Source organism: Camellia sinensis, chromosome 8, assembly GCF_055761805.1.
Source record: "Camellia sinensis isolate YWXY chromosome 8, ASM5576180v1, whole genome shotgun sequence".
NCBI lineage: Eukaryota > Viridiplantae > Streptophyta > Magnoliopsida > Ericales > Theaceae > Camellia > Camellia sinensis.
In genome coordinates this window covers 182754561-182773162 of record NC_138968.1, presented here as the reverse complement: position 1 = coordinate 182773162, position 18602 = coordinate 182754561, and the positions used below count along the sequence as shown (strand labels likewise).

The 18602-nt window shown below is 41.0% G+C and overlaps 1 long non-coding RNA gene across 1 annotated transcript; it reads right to left on the bottom strand.

Annotated features, from left to right (window-relative positions):
- Positions 1-8078: 8078 nt before the first annotated feature.
- LOC145797362 (uncharacterized) lies at positions 8079-8836 on the bottom strand. Its single transcript, XR_014338804.1, has 2 exons — positions 8712-8836; positions 8079-8674 (listed from the first exon to the last, which is right to left on the bottom strand). It is a non-coding gene; the product is annotated as an uncharacterized LOC145797362 (long non-coding RNA).
- Positions 8837-18602: the final 9766 nt, after the last annotated feature.

Genomic DNA, 18602 nt, shown 5'->3' with positions numbered 1-18602 from the left:
GAAAATGTGATATGGGCTTATACCAACATGAGTGAGCCTCAGCCACACTCACATAGGATGCCGACGGATAAAAATAGAGTGCCTCGAAATGCGTGCGCACGGGCACGCAAACCGAGGCAATGGCAAAATGCGATGTAATGACATGAAAATATGATATGGGCTTATACCAACATGAGTGAGCCTCAGCCACACTCATATAGGATGCCGACGGATAAAAATTGAGTGCCTCGAAATGCGTGCACACGGGCACGCAAACCGAGGCGATGACATATGCAATGCAAATGACATGGAAACATGATATGGGCTTATACCAACATGAGTGAGCCTCAGCCACACTCACATAGGATGCCGGCGGATAAAAAATGAAGTGCCTCGAAATGCGTGCACACGGGCACGCAAACCGAGGCAATGGCAAAATGCGATGTAATGACATGAAAACATGATATGGGCTTATACCAACATGAGTGAGCCTCAGCCACACTCATATAGGATGCCGGCGGATGAAAATGGAGTGCCTCGAAATGCGTACACACGGGCACGCAAACCGAGGCAATGATAGAATGCGATGTAATGACATGAAAACATGATATGGGCTTATACCAACATGAGTGAGCCTCTGCCACACTCATATAGGATGCCGGCGGATGAAAATGGAGTGCCTTGAAATGCGTGCACACGGGCACGCAAACCGAGGCAATGATAGAATGCGATGTAATGACATGAAATGAATAGCAATCATTCTAATAGAATTTCAGCACTAAGATATGGGGGAAAACAGTCCCGAAATGAGGTGAAATGACACCAAATGCCTGGAATTGTCCCGAAATGCGAATTTAGGCACCCGAAATGGCCTATAGCTATGCCAAACATGCACAATATGGACATGCAATGCAAAGACAGAAGCTAGACAGTCCCAAAAAAGGCACTTTCACAGTTATAAACATGGCCAAACAGCAAGCATAGGTATGGCAAAAATGGCATGCAAGAATAGGGGCCAAAAGAGGGGTAATGAAGCAAGTGATATAAGCAAAATCCAAACTGAAAAATTCCCTTCTACAACACTGAAGAGGGACCAAAAATATGAAAATTTACAGTATATGGCAGCCCCAAAATCAGTATACAAACATGATAGAAATGTGATGCAAAATGAGGTTCAAAAGTGGCTATAACATGAGGTATGCAAAATATTCACCAAAAAGCCAAAGACCCTTAATAAAACATGTAGAATGGGCCAAAATAGGACTATTTCCAGAACTGTAAAATGGCCAAAAACAAAAGCATGATAGGCTAACTAAACATGCAAGAATGGGGAATAAAAGAGAGATATAACATGAAGTGGCATATGGAGGTCCCAAACCATGAAAGGACCTAAATGAAATATGAAGAATGGACCAAAATAAGCACTTTTTCAGAACTGTAAAATGGCCAAAAACAAAAGCATGGAAGGCTGCCATTGCATGCAAGAATGGGGAAGAAAAGAGGAGTATAAAGGTAAGTACAACATGGAAGTCCCAAATGGTGTTGAGCCCTTCTTCAATGTTGAAGAGGGGCTCAAAATAAGCCTAATATCAGTTTACAACATGCTCAAAAACAGATTACTCATGGGCCAAAAATAGCATGCAAGATTATGACATATAAGAGGATCAATGAAGCAAGTGCATCATGGAGGACTCAAACAGGGTTGAGCCCTTAATGAAAAGTGAAAATGAGCTCAAAAGAGGGCCCTTTCAGTTAGGGCCGGAGCTTGAAACAAAAAGCATATGGGGCTTACAAATGGATCAAGAAAAAGGGTCAAAAGAGGAGAAATGTTGCTCACCCTTGAAGACTAAAGCTTTTGTTGCTTCTTGGACCAATTTGTAGCTCCTTTAGCCTTTGAGAAGCCTTCCTTGTTGCTGGAAATGAGGTGGTGGTGGTAGAGCTTGGTGGTGTAGAAGAAATGGTGATTAGGGACTTGGAAGTTTTCAAGGAAATGAGAGGGATAAAGATGGCTTTGTGTATGGAAGCTTGAAGACCAATTTTTCTAACCCCAACAAATGATATAGCTTGCTTGTTATAAGGGCCAAAGAGGGGGTATAAAGGTGGGGGAAAAGGAGACAAACTTTCCCCCACAAAATATCCCCTGGATAAAGATATTTTCTGGGGGATAAAGCTCCACAGCTGTAAAGTGCACAGTGCAAGGAGCTCGGCCGGCCTGTTACTTTTGCTGCAGGTGGCCGGCCTGCCACACCCCCTAGCCGGCCGGCTAGGGGTCAAAAGGGTCAATCAGATTTAGTGGCCGGCCACCAACTGATGGTGTCCTCCTATCTGTGTACAACACAACCCTGTGGTTAAAAGTCCAAGAAAGTGGGTCCAAGGGGTTCAACATTAGCTCGGAAAGAGGGGTTCAAAAGGGTCAGGTGGGATTACTGGCCGGCCACCAACTTTTAGGGTCCTCTCATGTGTGTACATCACAAATATGTGGTTCAAAGTTCAAGAAAATGGGCCCAAGGTGTTCAACATTAGCCCGGAATGAGGGGGTCAAAAGGGTCAAGTAACATTAATGGCCGGCCACCACTTTTTAGGGTCCTCCCATGTGTGTACATCACAAAAATGTGGTTCAAAGTTCGAGAAAATGGGCCCAAGGTGTTCAACATTAGCCCGGAAGTGTGAAAAACGGGCGCCGGAGGGCGTCGGAGGATGTATAACTGGTTGCTGCAACAATTACTGGCCTCTCACCCTTCAGTGACCTCTCCGGTGATAAAACAGAGGTACCTGCCAAAAATGAACGAAAACCGATGCAAAACGAATGCTCGGGGACCAAAACGCGCAGTCCGAGGTCCCGAAAATGGGCTGTTAAGCACCGAAAGTGGCATTCGACCACGAAGTGGGTTTCTCAGACCCCAGTGTCCCTCAAAAGGGAGCAAATAGAAATTATGCCAAAAACCGAAGCAATAGGAGATGGTTAAGCGGTCCCGAACCGAGGCACACGGCCTGACGGCTCCGAAAACCGGAAACCAGACTCCGAAATGGGCAAAATGGCCTACGGCCACAAAATGTAGCCCACGGCCACTGAGAGATGGTCTACGGGACCTCTCTCTTCCCTCAGGAAAAGAAACAAAGAAAACCGAGCCTGGTTCGCAAACCGAGGCAAAGTACAAAAGAGGGTTCGGAAGTCCGGAGGCAGGGCTCACGGCCGTGACTCTGAAACTTCTGAACAAGCACATTATGCAACATCACCAAGCGCTCAATCGGTGACGTCTGAGTCTTAAGGTCGGTCAAAAATGGGGTGTCTACACCCGATATTGTGCCCTTAGAAGTAATGCATCAGTTTTCTTATTGCCATGACGAGGGCTAGGATGAGTTTTTCCAATGAAAGGTAACGTGTTTCGACATCAACTATTGCCTTGCTCACATAATACACGGGTTGCTGCTCCCCAAGCTCTTTCTTTAATAGTACGGCGTTGACGGCCCGGTCGGAGATGGCTAGATAAAAAATGAACGGGTCACCTGTCGATGGTGTTGTCAATAGTGGAGCTAATCGGAGATAAGTCTTCAAACTGTTGAAAGCTGCTTCACACTCAGAGGTCCATTTAAAAGCTTTACCCTGCCGCAGGGTATGAAAGAATTGTCAGCAGCGGTCAGTGGAACGACTGATGAACCTATTGAGTGCGGTGACTATCCCTATCAACTTCTGGACCTCCTTGACCAATCGGGGGGAGCCAAGTTCCAGGATTGCTGTAATTTGCCTCGGGTTTGCTTCAATTCCTCGATTGTTGATGATGTAACCTAAGAATTTGCCAGAGCCGATCCCAAACACGCATTTGGAAACGTTCAGCCCCATCCGATATTTGCCTAAAATGCCGAATGTCTCTTCCAGATTGGCTATATGAGTTTTCTTTTCTTTGGACTTGACTACCATATTGTCAATGTATACTTCCATAGACTGGCCGAGTTGCTCCTTGAACATGGTCGTGACTAGTCTTTGGTAAGTTGCCCCTGCATTCTCAGCCCAAAAGGCATAACCTTATAGCAATAGGTCCCTCTTGGGGTGAGGAATGCAGTTTTGTCTTGGTCCTCCGGGATCTGATGGTAGCCTCTGTAGGCATCGAGGAAGCTCATACGCTGATGACGTGCCATCGCGTCTACAAGTTGGTCTATTCTAGGGAGGGGAAAACAATCCTTGGGGTAAGCTTTGTTTAGGTCGGTGAAATCAACGCAAACACGCCAAGTACCATTTTTCTTCTTCACAACCAAAGTATTCAAGAGCCATGTAGGGTAGGTCACTTCTCTGATTGCCCTGACCTCAAGCAACCGGTCAACCTTTTTAACAACGGCGGCAGTGTGCTCCGCGGCAGACTACCGGCTTTTCTGTATGATCGGCTTACATTTGGGATCAACATTCAAACGGTGCTGTGATACAGATGGATCTACCCCCGGCATTTCATACGGAAACCACGCAAATATGTCCAGGTTACCGAGTAATAAGGTAATTAGCTGCTTTCTGTCTTCTTCATTCAGGGAGGCACAGATCATGAAGAACCTGTCAGGATTGCCAGCAATTTTGACTCGATCCAGGACTTCTGTGACAACCCTAACCTCTTATTAGTGTTAAATTGTGATTAAGCATGATATGTAATTGATTAAGATGAAATCCTGAATTGATTGCATGAGTGTGTTGCTTTAATTGCATTTCTATCTGTTTGTCATTGAATGATCTGTTCATGTTTTGATTTCGAACTGCGAATTGAAAGCCTTATTGGCGACCGATTCAGAAATTGATTAGTGTTATATGCTAATTAGGATTTATGGGATTTTAGGGTAGGTTTAGTTAAAATTTGATTTGGAATGATTAAATTAGAATAAATAACTAAATTACATTGGCTTGAGTTATTACATAATTGTCATTGAGTGGTTTATTTCTAGACCATTTATTTAGTCTTGATTCATATGTTTGGCACTATCATTTCATCATCTTTTCATCCATCTTCTAGACCAAACATGAGAGAGAGGGAATTGGAAGAAAAATTGAGTTCATCTAGATTTTGGCTTGAAATTAGAGGAATTGAAGGAGACTTGAGAAATTAGGCTTCTACACTTGGAACTCAAGACTTAAGGTAGGAAATTCATCCTCTCAATTGTGAATTTAAGTTGTTACATGCATAGTTCATGGAAAATTGGCGATTAGAGTCAAGAATTAGCTTAAAGTGTTGTATTGAGTAGTAATGTTTGCATGCATGTCCATATCATTGAGTTTTGAGATCATTTTCATGAGGATTTCCACATGCATGTCCACATTTTGGTTGTACTCTTGAAATTCACCATGTCTTTGAGCTCAATCTTGCATTTGATTATGCTTTGGAACATTGGAATTCATAAGAACTCATGCATGTTACGTTCTTGCATTGTTCTTCAAGTTTACATTACAAATTGTGTTTAATTGTCACACTTTTGGGCTTGATTTTATGAAATGATCTTTAAAACATGTTGTATTATGGGTTTATAAGTGTTTTCCAGAAAATTAGCCCAGAAAAATTGAATTTGAAGCTTTAGAGGTTGAGTTTTGTGCTTGAGGATCAATCTGGAAATTCCAGATTTTTGATCCACGCTCGAGCGGAGGACTTCACGCTCGAGCCTACACTCTGAGTAAATGCACTTCCGCTCGAGCGTTGAGGGTCACGCTCGAGCGTGAAATGCATATGCCCAGAAGTTCATGTGTTTTGCAGTCCGCTCGAGCGAGGTAATCTACGCTCGAGCGAGGGTCTGAGTCTCACGCTCGATCGTGGGTCGAGCGTCTATCGAGCGAGAAAAATGTGCAACCAGTACTTTTTCATGAGTTTGCAGTCCGCTCGAGCGAGGGAAGTCACGCTCGAGTGGAGCCTCTTTGTCTGCATGTCCGCTCGAGCGGAGAAAGCCACGCTCGAGCAAGACCCCTGTTTTTAGCAATTTTTGAAAAGTGTTTTGTAAGAAATAATGTATAGAGAAAGAGAGAGAATAAATTGTATGTATTATTATTGATTGATATATTGATATGTTACAATGATTCCTATATATAGAAGAGTAGGTGGTAGTAGGTGGTAGGTGGAGTAGGTGAAGTGGAGGTGGTAGTGGTATAGTGGGTTAGGTTTAGTGGAGTAGGTGAAGTGGAGGTGATAGTGGTGTAGTGGGTTAGGTTTAGTGGAGTAGGTGAGGTGGTAGTGGTATAGTGGGTTAGGTTTAGTGGAGTAGGTGAAGTGGAGGTGATAGTGGTGTAGTGGTAGTAGGTGAAGTGGAGGTGATAGTGGTGTAGTGGGTTAGGTTTAGTGGAGTAGGTGAGGTGGTAGTGGTGTAGTGGGTGGATTTTAACAGCCCCCCGCAAACTCAAGGGGGATAGGAACTAACCAACTTGAGTTTGGAGAGAGTAACAAAACAAGAAAATACATAAAAATAAAAGAGGATAAGAGACACTGTATGGTCGTGTCAGACCATTGGTGAAGACACTGGATGGTGGTGTCATAACGTTGTAGAGGACACTGTATGGGGGTGTCATAACCATGTAGAGGACACTGTATGGTGGTGTCATAACGTTGTAGAGGACACTGGATGGGGGTGTCATAACCATGTAGAGGACACTGTATGGTGGTGTCATAACGGTGTAGAGGACACTGGATGGCGGTGTCAGACCGATGTAGAAGACAGTTTATGGGGTCATGTCGGACCGTTGTAGCAGACAATGTTGTGACAGTTGTGGTGACAGTTTACGGAGTCTTGCTGGACCCTTGTAGAAACTAACCGGAATCAATGTCGGGACAGTTTACAGAGTCTTGTCGGACCCATGAAGGAGCTAACCGGAATCAATGTCGGGACAGTTTACAGAGTCTTGTCGGACCCTTGTAGAAATTAACCGGAAACAATGTCGGGACAGTTTACAGAGTCGTGTCGGACCCTTGTAGAAACTAACCGGAATCTATGTCGGGACAGTTTACAGAGTCTTGTCGGACCCTTGTAGAAACTAACCGGAATCTATGTCGGGACAGTTTACAGAGTCTTGTCGGACCCTTAAAGGAGCTAACCCTCAAAAGGTGTGCCCAATCTTTCAAAAGGCGTGCCATCAAAAGGCGTGCCCAATCCATAAAAAGGCGTGCCATCAAAAGGCGTGCCCAATCCATAAAAAGACGTGCCATCAAAAGGCGCGCCAGACACGCGGCGATGCACGTGATCGACAGTGCGCGTGTCGGCCTCTTCGTCATGTGCTATATAAATGAAGGCGGAGGCTGAGAGAACATGTGGAAATCAAACCAGTCTGAAACCTCTGAAAAACTCTTCGTGGGCTGAGAGAGATACACTGGTAACACTCTGTAAACACTCTGTAACCAACCCATCTCTGAAACACTCAGCAACCATAACATGGCCTCTTCTTCCCGTCCAGCTACCCAGAACATGGCCTCCTCTTCCCGTGGTCTGCTTACGCTCTTTCCAGAACTGAACGAGTCCACAAGAGAAATAACTGGTGCGGTGGCCAGTGAACCCCAACCAAACACTTCTGGGTTTGCTCCTTTGAACTTTCCGATGCGGTCGGTGGAGCAAAAAATGGCGGTGCAAACTGATATTGAGGCCAATCAGTATACTCTGAAGTCATGTGTGGAAACCATGACTGCGGTCACAAACTTGTCGCACCGGCTGCAGAGCAGGACAAATGAGGTGCAGCAACTAAATGCCCAACTGGCTCTGCTCCAACGCATGTATAAGGATGCGCGAGCAGAGATAAGCGTGCTAAGGGCAGAAAACAAGGAGCTGAAACGGAAGGCCACCGTGATGTTCCGATTTGGAGGTCCACCATATGCTGCAGTGGAGGAGCAGGGAGGAGGCAACTTGCTTGGTGGTCGAGGAAGCACGGAGGCAACACCGTCAAGGACTGCCCAGGACGGAGGCAAGAAGAAAAGACCGGCAGAATAGGCGAGAAGAAAAATTCCACTGTTCCGATTTGTGTTGGTTGTGTTTTGTTTTGTTTTGTGTTTTTTTATTTTTATTTTTTTTTATTTTTATTTTTTTTTTTTTTTTATGGTGTAAAATGCTGATCGGGGTTGATCCCCGGCATGAAGAAATAACAAGTTTGTAAAATGTTGTTTTTTTTTTTTTTTTTTTTTTTGTTTTTTTTGTTTTTGTTTTGGGAGTGTTTTGTTGAAAAAATAAAAATAAAATGAAAGAAAACAAGGGAGAAAGAAAATAGATAAAAAATATTTATAGATGGATTATATGAAAAACATCAGTGCGATTGTTTCAAAATAAAGTGGGGTATTTAAAAAAGAGGAAAAGTGACTTGGAAAAAATAAATAAAAATAAGTGATTTTTGAAATCAAATGGAGGAGAGAGAGGGACAAACCCATGTGATAAAGTGGAGAGAGAGTCGGTGAGTGGGGTGCAAAAGGTGAAGGAGAAATGATGGATTGAAAATGGTTTGGGTCAAAAGTGGACACTGTTAGTGGGGAACATGAGTGCATTGATTATTTGATATAATAATAATAATAATAAAAAGAAAAAGTTAGAACAGTTGGAGAGAATGAGTGGAGTATGGTAAGGGTTTCATCCAAAGCCAAAATTCCTGCAGCGAATCACTTCGCAAATCCTAGCATGAGCTTTTTCTCTTTCCAGGCTTATTCATGAATTTCCTGGTGATTTCAAGAGCCTCTGGTGGCATTGTGGCAGAGAACACCCCAACCTGGATTTTGGGTGACAGCAACTGAGAACACCCCAACCTGGATTTTGGGTGGCAGCAACTGAAAATATCATACATCTGATTTTTAAAAACCTCGTGACAGCATTTCATCAGCTTCATCCAAGACAAACATTTTGATGTAAACAGGGCGAAGTGATTGTCTCCGCAACATGTCAAACACACGACCAGGAGTACCAACAACAACATGAACCCCACTGGAGAGAATGCGCTGATCTTCGCGCACACTAGTCCCTCCAACACAAGCATGAACCTTCACACTTTGCTGGGCAAGTTCAAGAGTGGGTGGAAGAACCAAAGCTTGGCACTCAACCAAGCTATAATCTAGCTGCTGCAGAATTCCAGAGCAGAATGTTGCAATGTTTCCAGTTCCAGACTGTCTCGTCATATGAGGTGAAGAATTCTTCTCCATCAGCCTCACACATGACTACAGTTGCACAAATCTTTGTTGATTTTATCAGCGGAATAGGTTGAGGGCCGGCGGGCGGCTAAGGTGAGGTTGCCGCCCGCCGGAGAAGCGAAAATACTAGGTTTTAAACCAGCTCTGATACCATGTAAGAAATAATGTATAGAGAAAGAGAGAGAATAAATTGTATGTATTATTATTGATTGATATATTGATATGTTACAATGATTCCTATATATAGAAGAGTAGGTGGTAGTAGGTGGTAGGTGGAGTAGGTGAAGTGGAGGTGGTAGTGGTATAGTGGGTTAGGTTTAGTGGAGTAGGTGAAGTGGAGGTGATAGTGGTGTAGTGGGTTAGGTTTAGTGGAGTAGGTGAGGTGGTAGTGGTATAGTGGGTTAGGTTTAGTGGAGTAGGTGAAGTGGAGGTGATAGTGGTGTAGTGGGTTAGGTTTAGTGGAGTAGGTGAGGTGGTAGTGGTGTAGTGGGTGGATTTTAACATGTTTTAAAGTATATTTTTGCATCCTCATCTCATCCTAGGCATTGCTAGGCCATGTGTAAGGCATCTTATTGAGGATAATGTTATAGAACCACACCAAGTCAAGTTAAGGGGCTAAGTTATTATTTCTCTAGTGTGTAACTTAGTTTGTGTTCATTCTGCAACTATGTAGGGTTGGCACCCGAGGACGCTGACTAGCCTGTCTATAGCTCAGTAATCTGTGAGTAACAATGTTGTAAAGATACATTCAACTATAATTATTTCTGAACGATTGACTGTACTGCTTTCTGAAATGACATTGTTTACTGAATGCATGTTTGTCCTATTTGTAAACTGTACTCATGGCATCCATAGCAACTTACTGTTACTGTACTGCTACTGCTATTGCTACTGTTACAGAGATCTCTGCCAGTTTCAATGTTTGGAACTACTACTATTTACTGTTTTGATGGCCATCAACTGACTGTTTGGTCTAGTAAGACCTACGGTATTGCTTGCTATTGGACGTACCACGTATGATTGTTATGATTTTTAAATGACTGATACGGCACAAAACATGAGCCACTGATTGAATAACTGATTTAGTGATGCAAATGACTGCTTTAATTAATGAAAGGACGTTCATTCTTAACCCCTTTACACATTTGTTATTTACTGGGTTTTAGCTCACTGTTTATATATGTATGTAGGTGGCCAGGCACCGGACCAAAGCTAAATGCGTCAAGTTAAGCTCTCGTTTTGTCAAACCAACCATTGTGCCTCACTTCGAGGTTCCGAATCCGTTCAAGCCAAGGCTGTTTTGGTGTGTCTTAGATTTACCATTTTGTCTCTGTTTTGTAATAAATGCTTCAGATTTTTTACTGTACAGTTATGGTGAAGGGATTGGGTCCCTAACCTGTTTGTTACGCGTATCTGATGTCTGTATATATGTTTATGGTTATGATGCGGTCTAGTCTATAAAAGTCTTTTTCCATTTAGATTTTCACAGCTCATTGGACATCTTTTATTTACTGTTTGGCTTCCGCCAGCCCCTTACTCTGTATTACTGTCATTATTGTTAAGTAAGCCTTTGGTAATCACGAATTACTGGCCGGTTACAATGCTAAACCCTTAGGGGCGGGTTTGGGTCGTGACAGCTTCTGTGGCCTTTTCGCTCGGAAGCTGTCTAACATCGTCGAGGCTCTCCCGATCTGGAACCTCAATAGAATTCACTCCCAGCTCTTTTGGTGTCTTCGCGGCAAGGAGATAACATGCTTGGGCTGATTTCTTGGAACCGCAGATTTGTTCAATGTCGCGATCAGTCGGGAAGTAGAGCAATTGATGATAGGTGCTCGGCGCGGCCTGCATGGTGTGCAGCCAAGTTCGTCCCATGATGAGATTATGCAGCGAAGGCAGCTTGACAACCAAGAATTCTATGCCCACTGTTCTCGAGCCAGCTCGAACTAGTAGTGTGATTTTGCCCAACGGGTATTCTGGATTGGCGTTAAAGCTAAATAGTGGATAAGGAGTTGGGAAAAGATCAAATTTGGTGAAGCTGAGTTTGATGAATGTCTTGTAATACATAACTTTCGATATGCTCCCCGGATCAATGATTACGCGCTCAACGGTGAATTGGTTTACGCATAACTCGATTACCAAGGAATCGGTGTGAAGAAGTGTCACTCCGACCAAATCCGAATCATCAAAAGCAATGCTAACAGCCTTATGGGGCCGTTTGGCCGGAGTGAGTTGATTTTGAGAATCGGGATGCGATTGAATCATATGCACCACGGAGGCCATTGATAGGCTGTATATCATGTGGATCATGCCGAGTGGAGGTGAATCCTGCTGTAAGGCTATTGCTTTGGTTGAGTTGCCTTTTCGGACGTACTGTTTTAGCCGTTCGTCTTGTACCAGTTCCTCCAAGTGATCCTTCAATGCATAACAACTCTCAGTATCATGGCTGTAATCTTTATGATACTCGCATCGCCTATCCCGTCGTCTCGTGTCGGGAGGTCCTATCATTTTGGATGGCTACTTGAAGAACGGAAGGTGTTGGACTTTAGACATAATCATGCTGATCGGCTCTGATGTAACGCCCCGACCCTTTACACGTCATCGATATTGTCCGCTTTGGGCCACGCCCGCACGGATTTGTTCTTCCCAGTGGGTCACCCATCTTAGAACTACTCCAGCCTAAGAACGCTTAACTGGGGAGTTCTAATAGGGATTTTACCATTTGGGAAAAGGCCTCGATGCTATATAAGGGTCCAGATTTTTACTTTTATAGCCCAGGAACTCCCCCTCCATTCCCAATGTGAGGCACCGGGGCCTTACAATCCACCCCCCATAAGGATGCACGTCCCCGTGCAGTAGCCTGCCAGCTCGCAAGCCCGCCCACATACACCGAGAGACGCCAGGGGTCCACACTCGGTACTCTTGAGAGTCGGCTCTGATACCATTTGTAACGCCCCGACCCTTTACACGTTATCGATATTGTCCGCTTTGGGCCACGCCCGCACGGATTTGTTCTTCCCAGTGGGTCACCCATCTTAGAACTACTCCAGCCTAAGCACGCTTAACTGGGGAGTTCTAATAGGGATTTCACCATTTGGGAAAAGGCCTCGATGCTATATAAGGGTCCAGGTTTTTACTTTTATAGCCCAGGAACTCCCCCTCCATTCCCGATGTGAGGCACCGGGGCCTTACATCTGACAACTCCGTATATTTCTTGTCCGCGCGGCTTGTGCGCCTGCTATCACTTGAAGTTATTCACTAGCTCGATGGAAACATTGGTCGTTTAACCGTCGTGAATCCCGTCTGTTGTCTCGTTTAGCTTAATGCCACGGTTCGGGGCTTCGAGGGAGTACAGAATTTACCGGCTGAACAATTTCTGAAGGGGCAGTCTTGTTGGCGTTGTTCCCGGCTTTAACCCGCAAGGCGTTATCTTCCACTTTGCAGTATTCCTCGACTTTCTTCATCAACGACCACACTATTTTGGGGGGCCTTCTAGTCAAGGAACTGCGGAGAGCACTATCAGGATGCAAACCCATTTTAAAGGCAGTGATGGCCATGGAGTCGTTGCAAGCGTTATCGACAAGATTAAAGCACTCCCAATAGCGCGCCGAATACGCTCGTAAGGTTTCTCCTAGCTGGATCTGCATTGCCCAGAGAGAGTCAACTTGCCTTGAATGGACTTCGTTGGTGATGAATCTTGCCCTGAAGGATTTTTGTAATTGATGGAAACTCTTAATCGACGTCGGCTCCAACTTATAATACCATCTGACGGCTAATGGTCCCAAACTGCTCGAAAATGTTCTGCACACGATAGCCTCATCATCTGTATGCAGCGTCATGGCTTGCTTATAATGACGGATATGATCAGTGGGGTCTGATTTCCCGTCATACAGGGTGAACGACGGGGCCTTGAACTTCTTGGGTAATACTGCTTTTGCGATCTGCCGCACAAAGGAATCGTGTTGGTCTTCTTCGTCTGAACCATTTCATCTTCGCTTATGCCTTACACGTGGACTCTCTTCTGAGGAACTGGTAGTGTCGAGTCATCCCTTCTTTTTGGGCTCCAGGGATAATGAGCCAGAGTCACTGTCACTATCTTGTCTCCGAACTCGAGGTCTTTGACCATCCGTTCTCAAAGGTCATCTCGGACCTTGGCTCGTGACTTGTCTAGACTTTGCCACTTCCAAAGCCAAATCCTGCTAGAGACGCTTGTTCTCAGCAATCATGTTTTCTAACCTCTGTTCGTTTTGCTTCGCCTGTTCCATGATCGCTTGCATTGTCTCATGTGCTGAAGTTGAGGGTGAGGTATGGGCAACGGAGTCAAAGTTTAAGGCGCGTCTCGCGGTGATGTTCTCCGATCCCAGCATGTTCGTTAGAGTGAGGTCATCTCTCTGGTTGGTTTCGTCAGCGACCGAGTATTCCCACAGACGGCACCAATTGTGGTGATGTGGTTTTGGAAATACTCTCTGGATCCCGAGGGACGCTCGTGATCCTCTGCTATTAACCTAAAAAAGAATGAACACTCCAGTCGGGGGTGCCGGAATTAGCACTCCAACGGATAAGTCTTCCGACGGATAAGTCAGTGTATACTCTCTTGATTGCTTGTATCTTAAGTTAAGCATACTAATTCTCATATACCTCTCTCTGAATGATATTCTTCTACTTATATCTTTTTCTTTCTTGGGCTTCGGGACTAGGTCCACCTTCAATTCGTCGTATAACTATTTGCTCGGCTCCTTTTGCTGCACATCGCTCTTCATTCGACCCTTTACTCAACTAGTTATTTGGCCGAATAGGATACTTCTAGATTTACATGTATAAGACGGGGCCGAATGCGATATACGAATTTCGACTCTCCTAGTCCGACTATTCGGCTCCTTTACGTGTCTCAATATTTGGCCCCCACAATATGGATGGACATTGGCACCGAAAAACCATTTTTCAACTCCCCGCACGGGTACTTACCCAACACAACCCAACACAACTCAACTCAACCCAACACAACTCAACTCCACACAATACAACTCAACCAAACTCAACACAACACGTTACAACATAACTTAATGCAATTCAACATAATACACAACAAAATTCAACACAACCATTTCAACACCATTCGATACAATTAGGCATAATCCAATACAACTTTTAAACTTCCACATCATCATTTCATCACAAAGCTCATATCATCCATACCCTTAGTAATTTATTTTCCCCAAGTTTGGCTTCATATTATAGCATAATTTAAAATATCAACATTAAGAGTTTAATCATAACTTTTACATAGATTCAAACTCTTTAAATTTCAATTAAACTTGTACATGTGTAATTTAACGCCTCAATTTCATTATACTACTTTCAATTTAAGCAAAACTATCATCTATTCTCATGAACCAAATTAGGATTTTTAAGAGAAATTAAGGCTTTTCACAAAAACACTTTTTATTCTAACTATTCTATTAATTTTACACCCAAACTCATGACTCAAGATCATAACCCAACAAGTAAACCCAACTCTTCAAACCCTAACCCCCAATCTCATGATTTATTCATGACATGCTTAAAAATATAAACTTTGTATTTATATAAAGAAAATACCACAAATCTATCTATAAATGAGGGTATTGAAGGAGAACTAGAAACCCCTACGTCTTGAAGTAAGAAGATGACAATCCAAAATTCACCGGCGATGAAACCACGAACTATTCGGATCAAAATGAAGCCCTTGACGAGATCTACACTCTTTCTCAAAGGACCAAGGTGAAAAGATCACTCTAGGTGAGTAGATCTAGAGATTTAAGTGAAAAAAATTGAGTTTTAGAGAGAAAGAAGAGAACTCACGGTTTGAAAGAGAGGAAAGCGGAGAAAAGTGAAATGAATATATGTTTGGAGCCTATTTATAGTAGCACGGTAATAATAGAACAAAAGCCCCTAAGCCAAATGAAAAGAACAAGTCAAAAATCTCCAAAAAGTAAGGCCCAAACCAGCCCAAAAAGTTGAAAATTACACACAGGTGTCGACCTTTCAGGAAGAAAAGCGAACTGTGCAACAGGCAAGGTGTCGACCCTTAGATAGGAAGGGTCGACACTAAATTCCAGTAACCAACACCCAGATTCTACAACATACAAGGATCGACCCTTCCAAACTGGTGTCGACCTTTGGGGCCAACTACAAAAGGCAAGTGTCGACACCACCAAGATTGGTGTCAACCTTAGAACAAGATTTCCATGCTCCCAAACAACTTTTCAACGTAAACAAGCATGAAAGAACAATCCCAACGAATTTAAATCGGATTATACTCCTCCAAAACCAACATTCAACAACTCCAAAGACTCCCAAAAATGAAAATAAGGAAATTAAATATACACTCTAATGGATTAAAAGATGCGGGTGTTACACATAGTGCTTATAAGATGGTGCACCCACTTTTGTTTTTTTGTTTTTTTGTTGTAGGCATCTTGATCATACTTTTGTAACTATGATGTAGTGATAGATAAGGAGCATAGTGTTTAACTATGAGATAGTGATTGCTTTTTTTTTGGGGGGATCTAAATCTTTTGTAACTCTTTTGGAATGTGACTGCCAACTAACTATGAAGCATCAAATGTAACTATGAAGCATTGATATTTGAACTTGTTTATATATGTCTGAAGCACTCATAATTGAGACACATATTTTGGGATTTGCCATGCTTTCATTCCAAAGGAAAACTAGTACAAGCTTGTTGTCTTAAACTTAAATAGAATAGGGTTTACATATTTCATTACACAAAAACTAGCACAAGTTTGTCATACTAGAATGTCCTTGCATTACGTAACCCATAGAACAAGCTTTACATAAGATAAGTTAGTTGCTTCATAATGGCAACAAACAAGGCAAACAAATTTATGATTAAACTTATGACTATCAGTAGATTCATATATCCTTGGTTGTCTTCAAGTACTTGCACTCTTGTATGCACATTCTTAAAATTGCCTTGAGGTAGTGGCCTTTGAACAGTATCAATACTTTCATCAGTTGAGTTAACAGGTTTGCACCAATCCTAGAATTTGCATTTTCTTTCTGCACAAACATAATACAACTTTTCTTTGTTTTTCTTTCTTTTAGATTGTGTCACCTTGATAGCTGCCTTTTAACCACAAAGATGTGTTTTGTTTCTATATTTCAGTTTGTTGCTTCCATTGTTTGATGATGCCATATCACTGTACCTGTGCATGTATACAAATATATATATATATATATATATAAATACATAGTTCACCCCAAAAAAAAAATACACATAACTAAGAAAGAGAAATACGAAGAGCTCACATGAAATCTTCATCCATGTCAAGTAAGATTGTAGAGAGAGTGAGAGAGAGAGAGAGAGAAAGAGAGTTTGGAGGGAAAGTTAACATGTGCTGGAAATTGGAGGCAAATAATTAGAAGGGGGTGTATTGTTTAACAAAGGATGACAAAGTTATTTAGGGCATTTGTATGTTTGTTGTGGCCGATGTCACTGTTTTTGTTACTTTATCAACGTCCTCCTAACAACAAGGGAAAATTTGTGTATTATTTTCAAAAGTAAGGGAGGTCAGTGGAGGTCCTTATAATTAAAGTAAACATCAAAGGAGATCAGTGTAATTTACCCTATAAATAGTCAAGTTTAAACATATTTTTGAAAGTTCATTGTTAAAAGCCTTTTTTCAGGAAGATATGAATTGATTCTCAAATATTTTTTTCACAACAAAATTTTTACTTTTAAGAACATAGACTCCATTTGGTTTAGTTTTTGAATTGAGTTTTGAGTGTTGAGTTGTGTAAATTACAAAACTCTACCAAAACAAACGTTAACACGTTTTTGAAATGAGTTTTTAAAAAAGAAAACTTTTTTCATTATGAGTTTTGAAAAGAGTTTTGAGTTGTATTTTGAAATTGTTTTGGAGTCTTTTTTTTTCTTAATTTTCTTATTTTTATTTTTTTAGGGCAAATGTTTTTTATTGTTATTTTTTTAAAGGGCATTGTATTTACAAGATTTTTGTGGACTGTATTTTTTTAAGTATTTTAAATATTTAAAAATTTTATTATTTTTATTTTAAATATATTATTTTATTTTAAATATTTTATTTTATTTTATTTTATTTTTTTGAATTTTAAAAATTTTTGGATCACCCATAAATATCTAAATCATAACAAATTATTTGGCCACTACTAAAATATATATATATATATATATATTTCTTAAAAAATACAAAAAAAATAAATATATATTTTTCTTCAAAAATAAAAATATTTTTTTGAAAAAAATAAAAAATAAAAAAATAATTTTTTTTTTAAAATAGAGTTTTGAAAAAAGTTTTGTTATGAATTCTGAAAAGAGTTTTTAAATTGAATTTTGAAAACATTGTTTGATTATGAATTTTAAAAAAAGTTTTGAATTTTTTTTATTTAAATCATGATTGCAAAAGAAAATCAGACGCCACATTTATTTTTTAAAATTCTTATTTGTTATAGTGTTATATATTAAAATATTCTAACTATTTTTATTTTTTAGATTGATAACAGCCAAAACGAATAGACATTTGACAGTGGAGTAGAGGCCTGAGAAGAAGACACAAGCTTTTGAATTTATTTTTATTTTTTTTTTGTTGGGCTCACCTCGGAACAGGTTGGTTAGGCATGCAATTCCATATTGTTTTTTATTCTTGAATTCCATTTAAGTACTAGTGAATGGGCCCAAATTCAAAGGACCACCTACTTTGCAGCCCACAATTTGCCCAATGGGCAGACTATGAGTCTCCTGCAGTCTTTGTGGTCGCCCCACCCAACCCATGTTATATTCGTAAACAGGAGTCGGGTTGCTCAATTATTTGGTTCATGATCATGGCACACATGCTTAATTATCCAAACACTCGAAATATTATAATCGTGTTTGAATAATAAATTTAGATAAAAAACTTAAAATAAAATATGTAAAAAATATAAATGACATATAATTTTTTTTATCTTTTTCCTTTTTTGACAAAAATTCTACCCAAATTCATAGATCTTTAGGAGTTTTGTCTCAAGTTGAGGGGATTGCCCATTTGTTGGCTGGTTGTTTTGCTGTTTTTTTCTTGTCCAGTGAATTATTTTTACGCTGTGTTTGGTTGAGCGATTTAGAAAGGAATTTAGAAAGAAAAATAAAAAATATAGATGAAATATAAATAAAATATACTTACATTTCACTTAGTTTTATATTTTTTTTTTCTTTCCTTTCCTTTCCATTTTCAATTTTTTTTTTTTTAATTTTCTAACCAAATATAAAATAAATAAATAAATAAATATAATTCACATTTTAGGGTCTATCTTGTAAGCTTCTTTTTGGTAACCCAATCCTTAGAGCAACCACTTTCAACCAAATCTAACCTCTCCACGATTCCTTTAGAATATGAGTTGCCTTTTCGACTTTTTACCGGTTGTGTTTTATCATTTTGTGTTTTTTTATTTATTTATTTTTTTTAATATCTTCTCTTTTTTTTTTCTTTTTTATATTAT